The following is a 19,457-nucleotide window of genomic DNA, read 5'->3' as shown; positions in this document are numbered from 1 at the left end:
AATACCAGCCCCCTCTGTTTTTTTTTTTTTTTTTTTTGTAAATGAAAGCATTTAGGGTAATCATCTCCATAACATATTATGATGTCTATAGTGATGAATGTACTGAACTATACCATACATTCAGATTTCTTGTTTTAGGAATTACATAGAAAGAAATAGTGCATAAACCTCAAATGCTTCTTAGCTATAGTAATTTCTGTTATTTGAAATCTTATCCAAGATAGTTTTTCAGTAGACAATTATCTAATATTGTAATAAAGACTTTCATATTAAAAAAGGTAGCATAATATTAAATACAAAATTCTCTATTGATATATGTCCCTTAAAAACTTTAAAGTGGTATGTATACAGGGTTGGAAAGGTTAGAATGACTGATTAATCAAGATACTCTTGATTTTGGCTCAGGTCATGATCTCACAGTTTGTGGGTTCAAGCCCCACATCTGAGTCTGTGTTGACAGCACAGAACCTGCTTGGGATTCTCTCTCTCCATTTCTCATAAAATAAATAAACTTTAAAAAATTTATAAGAAAATTTCTATTTTACAATAAGATAAACTCATATTATTTTCCTATTTATTTAAATTTAATTTTATTTATTAATAAACTCATTTATTTCTCTAACCATATTTATTTAAGATTTATTTAATTTTATTAATTTTTTTCCTAATCTCAAAATAATTTTCTTTTTTTTTTTAAAAAAAATTTTTTTTCAACATTTATTTATTTTTTGGGACAGAGAGAGACAGAGCATGAACGGGGGAGGGGCAGAGAGAGAGGGAGACACAGAATCGGAAACAGGCGCCAGGCTCTGAGCCATCAGCCCAGAGCCCGACGCGGGGCTCGAACTCACGGACCGCGAGATCGTGACCTGGCTGAAGTCGGACGCTTAACCGACTGCGCCACCCAGGCGCCCCAATAATTTTCTTTTTAATAGAGTTAACATATAAAATGAAATGTAATATTCAATTTGATTCTTAGTTATGATTAGTAGTTATTTTATAAGATTTTTTTTTTTAAGATTGAAAGTCTTCTTCCACTCTAGGGTATAACATCTGAATATTTTCTTTTATAACTCCAGAATATGTCTTGTAGGTAATCTGCTCAGCTAGTAAGAATGACTCCAGGCTATAGTTCACAAAGCATGTTTGAATTGGTAACCTCCACAGGTGTGATCTGTTTATGCAAAACTACCACAATGTGCATAAGTACATATTGTTTCAGTTAGAATGACAAAAGGTCTGGTCATAATGCTGTCAATTCAAATTATTTCTCCAATGTAAAATATACCTTTGGGATGAGTAAAATAGGTGATGGGGATTAAAGAGTACACTTATCATGATGGAACAAATATATATATATATATATATATATATATATATATATATATATATCTTGACAAATGATTGTGCCCTATAGCTCTAAGATATTATAAATCATAATTGAAATGTATAAAGGGCAAATATTTGTATATAGTATCCAGAAAACTTCACTTTTAAACAAGGAAAAGATTGGAGGTAAATTCTAAAGCATGTTAGTATGGGTAATCTTGCAACTATTTGTTCAGTCTGTAGAATTATAACTCTAAACACAGCCAAATAACTTATTTATATTGCTGTTTATTTAAAAAAAATGGTACCTATAACTTACAACCTTTCAATAGCCTCCAGTTGTTGGAGGCATTTTACCCTCTATGTCCATTTTAGCTGTCTTTCCCTACCTTCATGATGGGGTAGCTGCAAAAATCTGTTTTGGAGCCCCAAAATGGGGACAACTTATGAGACTTGTCAAATACTTAAGCTGTTTGTACTAAATCAATGTAACTTGTGATCATACGAACTGCACTAATACCATGTAGACCATTTTAAATTATACATTTAGCAAAAGTTATTTAACCAGAATGTCCTATACCCATTTTGTAAACATCTCTTGAATGAATAAAATATTCGGTTCTTTTCTTTAGGGGATTCAAACTAGTATTTATCTTTATTTTATGTTAGAATCCTCATAGTTTTTCTGTTTATAGTATTACCATGGTGTAGAGAATATGCCTATGTACAGATATGAAACAAAATCCAGCCTAAAAATGGAATAATTATTGATGTTAGGAATATTTTTATGTTCCCTAACTTTTAAAAAATTCAATAATTCCTTGAATAAATTTAAAAAATTTTAAGATTTTGCATTTATTAAAATACACTATGTGCTGCTAAGTTCCATACTGGCTGCTAGGTATTCAGACATCACAGGTTTGATCCTTGACCTTTTATAGTAAGAGGAGTTTCAGAAAGACCTAGAAATGTAGAAAATCATATGCTTATAGAGATAACTGCAAGAAAATTAATATGTTGGAAGAAAAATTAATTGTAAAAGACACCTACAAGACATTAAATATTTTTAGAGCAAAATGTAAATGTCAGAGATGAGATTAAAATGGTAGGCAGAAGCCAAATCACATTTGGTGCTATATGCTACTCCTGAAAATGAGTTTGAGCTTGGAGTCATTGATGGATTACAAGCAAGGAATAACATGATGGCATACATTTCAGAAAAGAAGATGGGTTACAAATTATTAATATTGGATGCAGAAAGATAAGATATAATAGAAATTCTAGTGAGAAGCAGAGAAGATCTGGCACTAAGATAACTGTTTTTGGTGATTTAAATTTAAAGGGATTTGGGGAAAAGAATCAAATGGAATACTTAGAGTGAAGAAGAGGGAAAATCTTGGTATTTAGCTTGGTTCATTGAATGCATGACAGTATCATTCCTTAAAATTGGAAGCACAGAGGAGGACTGGCTGGTGGTGGTGGAGAGACAGATAGTGAGTTTAATGCATGAAAACTGAAGATACTAGGAAAAAATCTGAAGCTCAGGAAAAATGTCTAAGCTTTGAAGATGTAAATTTGAGATTTATCTAGTGTTCTTATGTTTATTCCTATGTATTTCTATTATTGGATAGGAAAAATCATTCTCTTGTGCAATTTTAAAATTGTCACCTGAGTAATGTGTGAAAGGGATTTTTTATTTAAGCAATATATTAAACATCAGAGACACATGAATAATTTAAAATGATTTCAGTTAGTTCATTTCCTTCTTTTTATCTTTTTTTTAATAGAACATTTGTATGTTGTCCATTACTTATCAGTCATGAAGATACATCCTCATATGCTTATATTAACAGGAAATTGAATATGGACCATTACAATGAAGGCCTGTAGTAGTTTAACAGGATGATGTCTTCAGCTATTGGAAAACTTAAAAATTATTTTTTTAAAAAAATCACTAGCCACCTCATGGATTTGTGATTTATTTTGCATGAAAATCCAAATGTCCATCATAATGACATTGCACTAAAATTTCCTGTCCATTTTGAGGTACTACAATTGAACGGGAGTGTATCAGAAAGTGCAATCAGTTCTTCTATCAAAGTTCTTATATCGTAGAAAATTGTTAGTTTAGAAAAATGAGCTCAGAATTAAATGATGATCTGATTTATTGTTTCTTGAAATGGAAAGCCTTGTTGCTAATAATGATTTTTTAACATTATTTATTAGTTATTTATTTATTTTTTTAAATTTGAATCCTCATTTCAGAGAACTTAACTTTAATAGCATACACTTTATATATTTATTAATTTATTTTTAGTTTATTTTGGGAAAGAGACAGATAGCAAATGGGGGGGGCAGAGAGAGAGGGAGACAGAATCACAAGCAAATTTTGCCCTATCAGCACAGATCCCAATATGGTGCCCAAACTTAGGAACTGTGAGATCATGACCTAAGCCAAAGTCAAGAGTTGGATGTTTAACTGACTGAGCCACCCAGGGCCCCCTGTTTGTTAAGATTTTAGACAAATGAAAAGTATAGTAAACTGTTTATTAGATTCAACAATACTCTTTGTGGACAAAAAAGAAAGAATAATATAGAATTTTCGCTTGATTATGATCATAGAAAGTTTCCTAAGTTTGGTTGGACTCATGTAGATTGCCCAAGCTTCATCAAAAAGCAGAAAATTAGATTATAATGTGGTTGAGCAGACAGAATTATCTCTGCATTATGACTTTGTATAACCAGAAGCATAAATATACCTTCATAAATATACCTTCATAGTTGAAATATTTTGTCTACAATTTACTTTGCTAAATATTTATAGGTATTTTATTAATAAACACAGGGAAGGTGCTAATTTTTCAAGTCAATTATAAGATTTCTAAATTTTAATTAACTATCAAAGTTGACTCCTAAATCTTCCCGGTATTGCACCTTGTAAGTTGCTCCAGATTTTGTAACACAAATTGGAGTAGATGGAACCATAATTGTAGCTCTGACTGTGGCAAACCTAGTCTCTTTAACCATTTCTTGTGCCATGGTAGACCCCACTTCTCATCTTTGCTAAAGAATTCCACTATGGCTTCTTCTTTCCTTGAGAATAATTTCCCTTGAATGTTGGAAATACTGGATGTTCTTTTGAGTTTACAAATTTTGTCATGTATGGGAGCCTGGGTGGCTCAGCTGATTAAGCGTCTGACTTCAGCTCAGGTCATGATCTCATTGTTTGTGGGTTCAAGCCCTGTGTTGGGCTCTGTGCTGACAGCTCAGATATTGGAGCCTGCTTCGGATTCTGTGTCTCCCTCTCTCTCTGCCCCTCCCCCACTTGTGCTCTGTCTCTGTCTCTCCCTCAGAAATAAAATAAACATTAAAATTTTTTTTTTAAACTTTTGCCATGTATACCTCGGGAATAATAGTATTTCCTCCCATTTTTTTCAGATCTGCGTAGTTATGAATCTTTTGAAATTCTTAATGCTCCTAATCCTTAACCAACTTGATAGTCAAAAAAGACACATTAACATATAAAAGGTCAGAGCATTTGCTATGAAAAACATTCTAGAAAATGGCTGGTTTCCTACAAAAGATAAAATTTCAACAGTTTTTGTTAATAAGTGTACAATTTTTCTTCCATATTCTGGTCCTCTTTATCTTCTAGATTATAGGAAGCACCACAATCTATCACTTAAGCTGTATTTATTACATTCTGGAATACACATTTGAAAATTCGAATTTGAAATTCAATTCATTATCTGCTTATGTTAAGGAAAGATCATTTAGTGCTGACTCTGAAAAGACCCTGTTTTTTAATTTTTTTTTTTTTCAACATTTATTTATTTTTGGGACAGAGAGAGACAGAGCATGAACGGGGGAGGGGCAGAGAGAGAGGGAGACACAGAATCGGAAACAGGCTCCAGGCTCTGAGCCATCAGCCCAGAGCCCGACGCGGGGCTCGAACTCACGGACCGCGAGATCGTGACCTGGCTGAAGTCGGACGCTTAACCGACTGCGCCACCCAGGCGCCCCTGAAAAGACCCTGTTTTGAATATTTTTAGTCATTTATACTTCTAGGAATGCTTCTGTACAAATTCTAGTTTCTGTGTTCTTTGCCACTGTCAATTAGTAGTAAGGATAATGTAACTTTTTAGTGATACGTTCCAAGGAAGACAATGCCTTTAAGATTAGGAAGGCCATGATGCTCAAAATTAGAGATGAAAGTCCAGTATATTATAAAATTTAAGAGTTAATCAGTTGAGGGGCACCTGGGTGGTTCAGTTGGTTAAGATTGGCCTCTTGGTTTCCACTTGGCTAATTATTTCTCGGTTCCTGAGTTGGAGCCCCACATTGGGCTCTACGCTGACAGCTGGGAGCTTGCTTGGGATTTCTCTCTCCCTCTCTCTGACCCTCCCTGGCTTGTTCTCTGTCTCTCTCTCTCCCTCTTCCTCTCTCTCTCTCAAAATATATAAATAAAAAATAAATTGGGACACCTGGGTGACTCAGTCGGTTAAGCATCTGACTTTGGCTCAAATCATGATCTTGAGCCTTGCAGTGGGCTCTGTGCTGGCCGTTCAGAGCCTGGAGCCTGCTTCTTTGTCTCCCTCTCTGCCCTTCCTCTGCTGGTGCTCTGTCTCTGTCTTTCAAAAATAAATAAATATTAAAAAATTAAAAATAAACACACAAAGAGTTAATCAGTTGTGATAGTTTTATCTCTATTAGGCCATTAAAAAATTACTACATTTAAAATTCCTTGCTCCATATCTCTCACTTACATTCAAAATTTTATGTATATTAAAGAAAGTAATGCAAGGTTAGGACTTAAGCATATGAAAACAATTAAAGAAAGGACCTCTAATTCTAGAAGTATGAAAATAAAACTATACTTTACTCTGTATAGTGAAGTATAACTATACAAAATCTGTAAACAGTCACATGCATCCACAGACACCTATACAAAAATCATAAAAAATATAGGTCCACCCGCTTTACTCATGTAAAGTGAATCTTTTTACAAAGGGTTCTGATTGAATCAGTCTAGTATTTTATCTTTTTGTTACATTGGTCTGCTATTTTAACTTCCTATTGGGAAAAACTAAATACAGGATTTATAATTCTATATAAATTCTATAATTCTATAAGTCTATAATTATAATTGTAATTATAATTCTATAATTAAGTGAATATTAAGTTAATATTCACTTATAATTTAAAATTTTTCACTTAAAAATTAAAAACTTTATAAAAGCTGTATGGTCAGTAAGTCAAACTATTGTTTGACTCAAATATATATATATATATATATGCACTATCCCCTAATGTTCAATATGCTGTGAAGCATCTAGAAATTTTAACAATGAAGGTAATAGACGAGATGAGTTTTTTGTCCCTTTTAGCTTTGTTCCTGATCTTTGGAGACAGGAAGGTAGACCCTCTACATAGGAAGGATCTTTTCCACGTCTGTTCTTTAAGAAGAGAGGAACTTCAGTTTGAATGGTACTAATGAAGTTCCCTGCTGAGCAATGCAGAGCAGGCTATTTGAGTCTGTTGAGGTGAATGAATCTCTAAAATGGAGTTACCACTTTGTCAAGCTGAATGTGCTGTTATAGTACAGGTAGTACTCATAGAAACCCCTTTTCCCTTTTCTTCCATTTGAAGGCCATTCTATCAGACAGGTATAATATATTGCAGTATGTTTTAATGATACTTAAAACCATATCACTCTCTAATGCATTCCACTCCACCCCCATCACCACTATGTTTGTCTGACTTTTCTGTATTTCTTCTTTCATCTGATTCAGAAAATAGCTTTGGTCTGATATTTTTCTACCTATGGAAAATCATCTAATTTACCCATTTCTCATTCAACAGTTAGCCAGTGTCTTTCTGGAAGCTACCTCAGGAGTAAGAAAAACAGGTGGAATGCATTTGGAGCTCTATTTCATGGCTTACATGCATGCCTCTTGGTATTGTCACCTGTGACTTCTAATACCCCCTCTGATATAACACCGTATTTTCTCGTGTCTTTTCTTGGCACCTGACCAGATTCTGCATACTAAGATGCTGTGTTGACATAGATCAAATTTATGAAATGATGATTACAACTTTGATCATTTGGAAAATGCCTTTTCCTTCTCTCTTTATTGTCTATCCAATCATCTATGTCTCACTTTTGCTCTTGTGTTCTTAATATGAGTTGGCTCTTATGTAAACAATCTATTTTTAAGATGTTTTTACTTGCAAACTTTTAGATATTTTACTTTCAAAATTCAAATAATGTGAAATTTGTATTGTTTATATTTGTATATTTCCTGAATATTTGCTTTAATGTTGCAAATCACTTGTTTGCCAGTTTAATTGCTAATATTTTCTCTGGAATTCTTTTTTTTTTTTTTATTTTTTTTCAACGTTTTTATTTATTTTTGGGACAGAGAGAGACAGAGCATGAATTGGGGAGGGGCAGAGAGAGAGGGAGACACAGAATCGGAAACAGGCTCCAGGCTCTGAGCCATCAGCCCAGAGCCTGACGCGGGGCTCGAACTCACGGACCGCGAGATCGTTACCTGGCTGAAGTCCGAACTCACGGACCGCGAGATCGTGACCTGGCTGAAGTCGGACGCTTAACCGACTGCGCCACCCAGGCGCCCCTCTCTGGAATTCTTTAGAATGATTTCCTTCTAGCATTGGTGGTATAGTGGTGAGCAGAATCCAGAATGATTTCTTTCTCTTTTCTAGATCAGCTTTTTCTTCTGCATTGCCTACTGACTAATGGCTGTACCCTAACCAGAGAATCAAAGTAAACTTTTCCTGCTTTATCACTCCCACTGCGTCTTTTCAAACACCAATTCCTGTGATTTGATTCATATACATTTTTCAGTGTGTCTGTCACATTCTTTCCATCTCTACTGGCACTGCTGTAGGTCAGACCCTCATCATGTCTCACATACTGTTTCAGGGTTCTTATACCTCTCCACGTTCAACCTTTTTCCTTCTCTAGTCTAATCTCTGCTTCTCACCCAGGGGCATCTGTCTCAGATCCTTCTTTTTTTTAAGTTTATTTATTTTGAGAGAGAGAGAGAGAGAGAGAGAGAGAGAGAGAAGAGCAAGTGGGGGAGGGAGAGGGAGAGGGAGGGAGGGAGAGAGAGAATTCCAAGCAGGCTCTGCACCGACAGTGCAGATGCGGGGCTCAAACTCACGAATGGTGAAATCATGACCTGAGCCTCAAGTTGGACGCTTAACCATCTGAGCCACCCAGGTGCCTCTCAAAGATCCTTCTTTTAAATCAAATCTGTTAGAGCTCCCCATCATCTACATATTTAGTCCAAATTCCTTAGAATCCCATACAAGGCTCTCTGTGACCTGGAGTTGGGCTAACATAAGGTAACTCTCCCTGTTATTTCCATTTCATTTCCAGCCTCATGTTTGGTTACAAGAAAACAACTTGGCGTTCTTTTCTGCGACCATGCTGTTTCCTGATGTTTTGCATCTTTTTATGCTTTCTACTGCCTGCATCTGTCTTATCTCTTACCTGGCAAGTTATCTTGTAAATCATCTTGTGAATCTCAAGTGTTACTGCTTCCTGAAAATGTTCCCTTTTCCCTTTGGGTTAAGTAAATGATCCCTATCTTGGGCTCCCAATAAATATTACTGCAATTACTCCTTTTACATTTTTGACAGCTTTAGTCCTTGAAGCAGGAACTTGGCAGATGCAGATCTGGGACCTGATATAGCACCAAACATAGGATACAACCAACAGATGTTTGTTGAAATGAACCAAACTGAACTTTTCCATTCTATTTGAAACCTTCATTTTGAATATATATGCTATTTTAAAATATATTTCCAGTGTTTCAATGTACTGTGTACATTGTGTATACATTTGTGTATGTCTGAATAGCATAAAAATTATCAAAATTATAATTTTGTAATTCACTTAATGTCATAGTATTTATGTTTGTGTCTGTCTGATGTCTGCTGTCTATCTATCTAAATTAGTGGGCTATCTAAATTTGACCTTAGACAGTCAATGTTTGACACATGTAAAATGTAATTGCACTGTTAAATAAGTGTAATAAATGAGTTTCCTGAGGGGGATGAAAGTATACTTAGATTTTAGGTGATAATCTAGAAACATGATACAATTTAACTTTTGAAATGTGCAGATGATAGGTTGCTATCCTATCAAAAATAAGAGTAACAAACTCAATTCACATTCTCACCTATGAACTCCTTTTATCTCTGTCATACAATTAATTAAAACACACTGGGATATTTTGGTAAAAAGTTAACATCATGTGGTTAATTTCATTAATAATATCCTTGCTTTTTGTCAAGTTTAATAACAATTGAATTTATCCAGCTGGAAAATGTTAGACAAAGACAGATAGACAGCTAACTCTTTATTGTTAATTAGTTTAAGGAGAAATGCAGCTTTTCTTTTAACATATATCAAACTTGACACATTTTGTACTTTCTAGGATTACTTTAAAATGTTTCCTTTGGCAACTGTCAGAAGTTTAGATAATTTAAATTTAAAGTAGTTACAGAACTAATAGTTCTAGAATTTTCTTGTTATACCACACAAAGATCTTTGTACCACCTATAAAGTCATACAACACTAGGGTACCAATACATATTTCTAGACATTGAATAAATTATATTGCTCCTTTAAGTAATATATAGGACCTTCAACTCCAAGCAGGCTAACAAATTTTAGAATTTAAAATATTCTGAGGTTTGTTTTACAATATTCTTCACAAATATTAATCAAGTAGTCCTCGTATATAAATAGTAAACATTACTGTTGTGCAAATAGATGACAATTTTTATTAGATTTGAATGTATTTATTTTGAAAGTTATTGTATTTGTTATTCAATAATATACTAAAATGTACTCTGATCACCGTTGTGTATTCATCAATGTGTTTTTGTGGTTCATTAATTAGCAACTGACTGAAAGTTAATGTTTATCAATGTGTCAGTCTCCTCAAGATAGATCATTTTGCTATTTGATACCAAATCACAAAATAATTGTAAATTACCAGCAACATTCCTTATTTTACTTCTTCTTAGAGCAAATTTAAAGATCAAACTGGTAATATATCAGATAAATAGAATAATACATTTTAATTTAATGAACAAAACACCATGTGCATTTCTGTGTAGAGAATAATAACTTCTTGTCTGAAAGCAGAATGGAGTATAAGCAGGAAGCAGGGTCCCTGGGAAGCTCAGTTGGTTAAGCATCCACTATTGATTTCAGTTAAGCATCCACTCTTGTTTTCAGCTCTGGTCACGTGACCCTGCATTAGGCACGACTCCCCCCACTCCCCCATTGGACATGGAGCCTGCTTAAGATTCTTTCTCTGCCTTGCCCCCCAACCCCATATCTCTCCCCCACCCCCACAAGTGCTCTCTCCATCAAAAACAAAAAAGGAAGCATAAGCTTTTGTGTAATTGTGCAAAGCACTAAGTAAATTTTGATTATTTAATGACCTTCACTCTGCTTACTTTCATTCCTTGCAGAGAATGGCTGGTCAGCTAAACAGTGGCCAGCCAACCAACTCCCTGTTTATAAAACAACTGGAAGTTACAAAAGCATTTTGCTGAGACCTGTGAAAATAAAATTGCCAGAATGCAAATACATGATATTACATTTCAAGATACCAAATACTGATGTTTTTATATAGGCACAAACTGAGAATGAGAATCTGCCTCAGCAGTCAGTGTTGTTGCCTGGTTTTCCAAGCTGAAGATAGCAATTCAGTAGAGCCTTACTCGCTGTAGAAGGTTTTGATGTTTAAAGTCTGTTTTATTTTGGAAGACATTCATTATTCACCATTTATATATATTCATTTGTTAATTCAGTACAATTACTGCATGCACTTTTTGAACAAGTCATTTTGTTGGTGATAGGGGATACAGTGTTATTTATACATTGCAGATCTCTGTTCACATGGAGTTTAGAGTCTATCTATGACATATGTAATATATAGTTAATATATATTCTTATGACTTACTCTTCATTCTTAATTTACCTTAAGTCTTTGTACTTGGTAGCTACGGTTCTACAAATACAAAGCTTTGTTTCTCTGAGATTTTGAAAAAGGCCCCTATTTTATTTAGGTACCAGAAAGATGTCATTACATATTATACAAATAATTCTTTAAAAAAATTTTTTTAATGTTTATTTTTGAGAGAGAGACAAAGCATGAGTGGGGGAAGGGCAGAGAGAGAGAGGGAGATACAGAATCTGAAGCAGGCTTCAGGCTCTGAGCTGTCAGCACAGAGCCTGATGCTGGGCTCGAACTCATGAACTGCAAGATCATGACCTGAGTCAAAGTCGGACACTTAACTGACTGAGCAACCCAGGCACCCCTAAACGATTCTTATCAAATAGTTTCCAAACACAAGAATTAATAACAATGTTTTATATATACACTGAGTGGTTTTAAATGCCTTTTGAGGTAATCAAATTAATCTTTATTAATAATGTGCCAAGCAATATAGTATTGATTATAGAGACAAGACTGCCAGATGCCAGCTTTGCTGGAGTGTAAAATTTAGAATACTCAGCCTTGATGATCACTAGAAAGATTTCCAGATGATTGAAGACCGTGAACCCAATTGACTTTTGAGACTTAAATGTAGTGTTATAAGAATGATCTGAACTACTGTCACGAATTATTATTTTTTTAATGTTGTATATTGTAGTTTTTGTCCAAAGGAAATTTCTTGGACTAAAATCAATTAAGATCTCAAATGACATAAGAAAATTAGAATTCTACATACTTTTTTTTGTAGGGGTGGGTACTAACATATTTTGGTAATGATCCTAAAAATGAAACATAACTAAATTTTCATACAAGTCATAATGCTACATAAACTTTGGTGGGAAAACAAACTCTGTAGATAACCTAGTTACTCATTACCTTTAAATATGAAATATTTGACTCAGAAAGCTGACCTTTAGAAAGTATTAGCTTTATGTCAACTAAATTGAGCAAATGTGTTTTAGGAAAGGTTATGTCTCTTCAGTGTCATTCTGTTATATTATCAAATACTTATTATCTGTTTATTTGTTCTTTAAGAAGAAATAGTCACAAGTACAATATTCTTTTCAGAATTTAAAGACTCAGTAGACAAACATAATTTTAAAACTCAGTTTACTTGTAATAATATGAAAATGTAAATACCCTGATGATCACAGAGTATAGAAAAGGAGGAACACTTATTAAGGAAATATTTCTGGAGGGCTGTGTGAGAATCATACTTCTTGCTGCTGTCTTAAATATCAAATCTAGATTACTTAAATTCCAAACTATTCTCGAGGTTCACTGAAATACATTGTTGGCTGAAAAGTCATCCTTAAATTTTCTTTCTCTTTACGTTTTTCTTCTAATTCACTTTAATTTGATTTTATATAAAACATTGAGAAAACTGAATAACCTTTGTAGTTTCTTAGCCAATCCCTTTTCCCCAACTTTCCATCACAAAAGTTATGTGTAATTGTGGGCAAACAGAAGCCATAGGATATATATACACACATATACATATAGATAGATAGATAGATAGATAGATAGATAGATAGATATACACACACATACACATACATATTAAGATAAGATACATATATATTAAGACAAGATATATATATATTATATATATAACAAAATAAACATAAAGCATTTATTATAAGAAACTAGTACCTAGAGTCAATAAGCTGGAAACCCGGGAGAGTCAGAGGTATAATTCTAGTCTGAGTCTAAAGACCTGAGAAGCAGAAGAGCCTAAAGTATATGTGAATCGAAGACTGAAGGCAGATAAGACCCATGTCCCAGTTCAAAGACAGTCAGAGAAAGCAAATTCTCCTTTACTCAGACTTTTGTTCCATTTGGGCATTAAATAAACTGGATGGGGCCCACACACATCCAGGTAGACAATCTGCTTTACTCCATTTACCACTTGTTACCTGAGTACCCTGTGATCCATCAAGTGGACACAAAACTGGCCATCACATGTCACACACATACACACAAACAGATACACACATACATACATAAATGCATTTTGAATTTCTGATATTCTAGTTTATTCTTCTTCCTTGAGGAGGGCTACAGAATCTTGAGGATTTTCCAAGTTTTCAGTAATGTATTCTCTGTACCTTCTTTTATCTCTTCCTTTTTCTTAAGTGATTCAAAGCCATCAAGGTTAGAATTAATTTTGCTTCATTGCTATGAAAACTTTCAACTTCTGGGGAAGCTCTGAGAAGGCATTCCTCAACTATTTGCTTAACAAATATTTAGCGAGTTCTTCAGTTTCCAGGCATGGTGAAAGGCACTGGATCTGCTTCATCTTACTGACTGGAAATATAGATAAGTTGTCTTCCAAAGCTAAGTATCTTTGTTATAAGTTATCGTTATATACCTAGTTGTTGCTGTAATTTAATTATTGATGACCAGGTGGGAAATAGGAATGATGATGATGTACTTTTGGTGGATGTATAAATTGTCTAAAGAACAATTTGGCATTACTTAGTGAAATTACGCATGAATATCTTTTGGAGTCCAGCTGTTGAATTTTTACCCCAGAGAAATTTTTGTACAAGTGCAAAGGCACATAGTCTCTCTCTGTGTACGTGTGTGTGTGTGCAACTTTAAATTTGCAATGCTAAGATATATAATGAACTACTATGAGGCAGTTAGAACTAAGTATTTAAAAAGCAACATAGATGAGGGGCGCCTGGGTGGCTCAGTTGGCTAAGTGCCCGACTCTATTGTTGTTGTTGTTTGGATCAGGTCATGATCTCACTGTTCATGGGATCAAGTTCCATGTAGGGCTCTGTGCTGACAGTGGAGAGCCTCATTGGGATTCTCTCTCTCCCTTTCTCTCTGCCCCTCCACTACAATAAACAAACAAACATGAAAAAATTACTTTTAAAAAAGCAACATAGACATTTCTTAATAAGTTTATTTTATTTATTTTTTATGTTTATTTATTTCTGAGACAGAGAGAGACAGAGCATGAATGGGGGAGGGGCAGAGAGAGAGGGAGACACAGAATCGAAAGCAGACTCCAGACTCTGAGCTGTCAGCACAGAGCCTGACTCGGGGCTCAAATTCAAGGACCATGAGATCATGATCTGAGCCAAAGTCAGATGCTCAACCGACTGAGCCAGCCAGGTGCCCCTTAATAACATAGTTCTAAGTAAAAAGTATCATCAGCCCAATTCTAAGAATCTTAAATCTGAAAAACTTTAAGAACAATAGAAAATTAAACTATTATTAGGTAACATTTTCCAGTCAAAAGTAGGCAGAAAAGAATTTGCACTAATTAGTTGTGTATTATTCATTGGTTTTAAATGCCATGTATTTCTCTCAAATGGTTGCCCATTTGTTAGTTTGATATGTGGTATCCTTCATTGAGTAAAATCTTTGATTTTTTTCCCCACTTGGGTACTTGCTTAAAAATACCTTCTCCATTGCTAGGTTACAATAATATTCTTCTACATCTTCTCTTATATTTATGGCTTTATATTATTAATTTAGGACTTTAAATTACTTAGAATTCATATTTGTATATGGTACACTCTGGGTCAGTTTTTTTTCCCCAACAAAAAGTAACTTCAATATCTCATGCACTTAAAACAGGAAACATTTAGTGCTTGTTCGAAGAGTGTAGGTCAGCCCTGATGGCCTCTGCTAGTATCTTTTGATGTTGGGTCCCAGGCTGAGGGAGCAGGCTCTATTTGAGGAATGGTACTGGTTTCATTAAAATCTGTCTCCTTCTAGTTTAAATTCCATGAAGCCAGGGACATGGCTGTTTCTCAGGAACAGGGAAGTCTGTTCTCTCTTTTTTATGAAATTCTTGTCTATATCTTTTTTCTTTTTTCCTCACTGTATTATTTATGTTTCTATGACTGATATGAAGGACATTTTAAAAATGTTTTTATGCTACTCTTTTGTTTTTATTTGCATTTTCCACACCTTGTCCCAATCTTAGCTTATCATTTTGATTTTCCTGTTTTGATGAACAACATGTGGTTTTTTTTTTAGTGAAGTTGAATTTAATAATATTCTCCTTAATAAGTTACAATTTTTATCTTGTTGAAGGAGTTCTTCAACTCAAAAGCAACAAAGTTATTCTCCAATATTTTCTTAGAAGAGGTTTAAGAAAACTTCCCTTTTCAAACCACTTTAATATTCTGCCTTCCAGAATCACTTACTGTTTAGTCATTTTGTTTTTGGTGTGTTTGTGTATGAAATGGAGTAGACATCAAGTAAAAACTAAATGGATAATATGAGGTCCATTCTTAAAATGATTCATTGGTATCCCATTGCATTTATAAAATCCAAACTACTTTCCTTGAATCTACACTCTGGCCCACCTCTTTTACCTCATTTCATTCCATTCTTTCCCTTGCTCATTCATTTCATCATACTGGCTTTATTTCTCATATATTAACCTCTTTCCTTTCTCTTTTTGAACTGTTCATATCTCACCCTGTAAGGACGGCCTCTTCTTTCTTTGTGTGTCAACTTAAATGTCATATTTTAGAGAGCATTTTCTACCCAATCTATTTAAATTGGCTTTTCCATTCATTCTTCATAAGAGAATTCTGGGGTTTTTTTTTGTACAGAACTTATATATTTAAATCTTTTTCATTTGGTTAGTATTGATTTCTTTTCCATGTACTCAAGCTTCATGAGGGAGATATTATATCTATTTTATTTACTACTGCTCTTTGGAGTCCATCATAATTCCTGGTGTTCGTAGGTGTTGAATGAATGAATGATGGAATAATGTGGCCTAATTTCTTTTTTACTTTCATCCAATCAGTCACCATATTGCATAGATGCACTACTTTCTTTATTTTCACGTCAGTTCATTTTGTTACAAATTTATTTCTACTGCCATATTATAGATCTACATCATTTACTACTTTGTTACTTGTTACATCATTTACTGTTATTTGTTCTCTTGTCATTTTTCTCTCTTAGAATTCTCTATCTACATAATGGCTCTTCTTAAAACTTTAATCATATGACTTTTCTGATTATAGTTCTTCAACTACTCTCCATTGGCTTAAAAAAAAAACACCAAATTTATAATATGCACACAATACTCCTTAAAAATTTTTTTAATGTTTATGTTTGAAAGACAGAGAGAGACAGAGTGTGAGCAGGTGAGGGGCAGAGAGAGAGGGAGACACAGAATCTGAAGCAGGCTCCAGGCTCCAAGCTGTCAGCACAGAGCCTGACACGGGGCTTGAACTCATGAACTGTGAGATCATGACCTGAGCAAAGTCGGACGCTTAACCAACTGAGCCACCCAGGTGCCCCTATAGTCCTTTAATCTTACATTCTCTTCTTGCTACAATATCACTTTCCACTTCTCTGCAAAATCCAACAAATATTTTTCTGTACACACTGTATTCACTCTCTCATCTCCAAATCTATCAATCAATCTAGATTCTATTATGTAGTTGTGATTATACAGTTTCTCATTTATTGGTTGCTGAAATACTTCAAACATAAATGAAAACAGAAAGAATAATATACTGAGCTTCACATAGTCATTAAAAGTTAGTAAAAAATGGCTAATTTTGCTTCAAGTATGCTCACTCAACTACCCCCACACGAGATAATTTTGATGCAAATATATGACACATTATTTCATCTATAAATATTTTGCCATATATTTCTAAAATACAAGGTCTCTTAAATTAAGGTATATTTTACATATAGTAAAGTACACATATATCAAGTATGCAGCTTGGTATATACATACTCACACACACGGACACACACACACACACACACACACACTCATATAAACACAACTTTCAACAGGAATATAGAACTTTGATACACTCAGAAGTTTTCTTTATGTACCCTCCAGGAGTAATACTATTCTTATCTCAATGAACATAAATTATTTTTGCCTTTATGAACATTAAACGAAGCAATTGAATAGTGTCTCTGTGGTGCCTGGTCTCTTTCACTTAACATACTATTTCTGAGATTTATCCATATTGTTATATAGGTATTTGGTAGTTAATTCTTTTTTTAGTTTGAGTAATAGTATAATAATAATAGTAATAGTAATAATATAATAATAGTCCATTATATAAATATACCACAATTGTGTTGAAAGACATTCATTCATGTTTGTTTTTTTAGTTTTGGTTATTATGAATAAACTGCTATGAACATTCATGTATGTGTCTTGGTGAAAATATGCTGATTCATAAGGGAGATATATGTTCAAGTTTAGTAGATACTACTAAACTGTTTTCCAATACTCTCCCAAGCAAAGTATCAGAGTTCTAGTTTTTAACTGTGCTAAAAATTGATATTGTTAGTCCCCTTCATTATAGCTATTTTACTGATATATGTTGATATCTCATTGTGTTTTGACATTTTTTTTTCTGATAACAAATGATTTGAGTGCCCTTTCATATGCTTTTTGGGTATTATTTCCAGATTTTTACTAATTACAAGTAATGTGGCCATGAACATTCTTGTAAACATCTCCTTAATTGGCCAATTACTGAATATCCACCTGATCCTGGTTATTAATTTGGAGTTGGACCTTCTATATATCATGATCTCTGGTCTCATTTTCAACCCTGGATTTCATTATCTGCATCTGATCCTAAGCCTTCCTTATTTATACTGATTTCAGCTGATTTCTGTGTCTCTTAGTCCATGTTTAGCAATGAATGCTTCTCTAAAGCTGGAATCATCCATGTCCTCAGTGAGAGGCAAAGCTTCATCTGCCTTGTAGCCCTACTGTCTTATGTCCACTGGAACAGAGACAATGGTGAATTAATTAATCCACAGAATATTATGGGAATCATCAGATAAGAATAAAGGTGGGAGAAGCTATTGATAAAGAAGGACAGAATATTCTCCTGGAAGAAAAATGGCAGAAGCATGTAAGAGAGCAGAAATCAGTTGGAGTTTATAGTGCATGTGTCTGACTCATCTGGAAGAAAGCATATTTTGGTTAAATGAAAGAAGATACAAGCTGGTAAAACACCTTGAAGGGTGGCCAAAGAGTTTTAATCTGGTTTAGTAGAAAATAGGGAGCAACCAACCATAACAGGTCTCAAATTAAAATTTCTTCCATGAGTATATTTTATGTTATAGGGGTTTTTTTCTCATATTTTAAAAAAGCATATTTGATTGTTAAAATTTTAGTATAACTGTAAGTACATATACTAGTTAGATATGTGTTTGCTTCTTTTTTATTACTTCTCTTGTATTCTTTTTTATTCTTTTATTTAAAAAACCAAAACAGGGGAGCTTCGGTGGCTCAGTCGGTTAGGTGTCCAATTTTGGCTCAGGTCATGGATCTTGCAGTTCATGAGTTCGAGCCCCAAGCTGGGCTCTGTGCTGACAGCTCAGAGCCCAGAGCCTACTTAGGATTCTGTGTCTCCCTCTCTCTCTGCCCCTCCCCCACTCGTGCTCTGTATCACTTTCTCTCTCTCTCTCTCTCAACAATGAACAGTAAAAAATTAAAAACAAACAAAAAACAACAAAACAACCCTTCAGTCATCTTTTTCTCAGTTCCTAAGTAATGAATTAAATATATGAGTTAACTTTATAGATTAATATTGATGGATTTTCTCTACCTACACCTGTGAAATTTGGGAAGATTAAGTCCATTCAGAATCTGTATTAGAACGTATCAGAATTTTCTCATGCATGGTCTAATTTAATCATCTGCTCTTTTTTAAAAAACAGTGCTAGTAGATAAGATTATTGTCATTTTATACCTGACAAAGAAATTGCTCAAATTGACTTAGCTAGTAAGGGCAGAGCTTGAACATACACCTGAGACTACTGATTTGAAGCCCATTCCTTCATCCACTGTGAGTTGTCTGCTCTATTTACTAAGTGATCTACACCTACATGCATTTTAAAATTAATCTAAGATACAGTTGGTGTTCAACCAAGAGTTTTTTGTTTTCTTTTGCCCATGGATTGCAAATAATACTTGTATTTTTCTCTGGAGAAAGTTAGTAATTTGTCAGGTGCAAATGCCTCCAATTGTAAGGAAGTCATTTAAGTGATTACCCTTCCATTAACGCTAATAGGCAACTTTCATGGTTATTTAATTTTGTTCTTTTC

The 19,457-nt window shown here is 34.1% G+C and overlaps 1 protein-coding gene across 1 annotated transcript in view; it reads left to right on the top strand.

The window, feature by feature from the left end:
• Positions 1–19,457, top strand: part of SPAG16 (sperm associated antigen 16) — a 992,367-nt gene that overhangs the window by 252,123 nt on the left and 720,787 nt on the right. The window lies entirely within an intron of this gene.

This window comes from Lynx rufus, unplaced genomic scaffold (genome assembly GCF_022079265.1).
Source record: "Lynx rufus isolate CCGP_SWC_20201006 ecotype Redwood Valley unplaced genomic scaffold, mLynRuf1.p SCAF_2, whole genome shotgun sequence".
NCBI lineage: Eukaryota > Metazoa > Chordata > Mammalia > Carnivora > Felidae > Lynx > Lynx rufus.
Note: the sequence above shows the minus strand (reverse complement) of the source record. Positions and strands in the feature narration are given on the sequence as shown.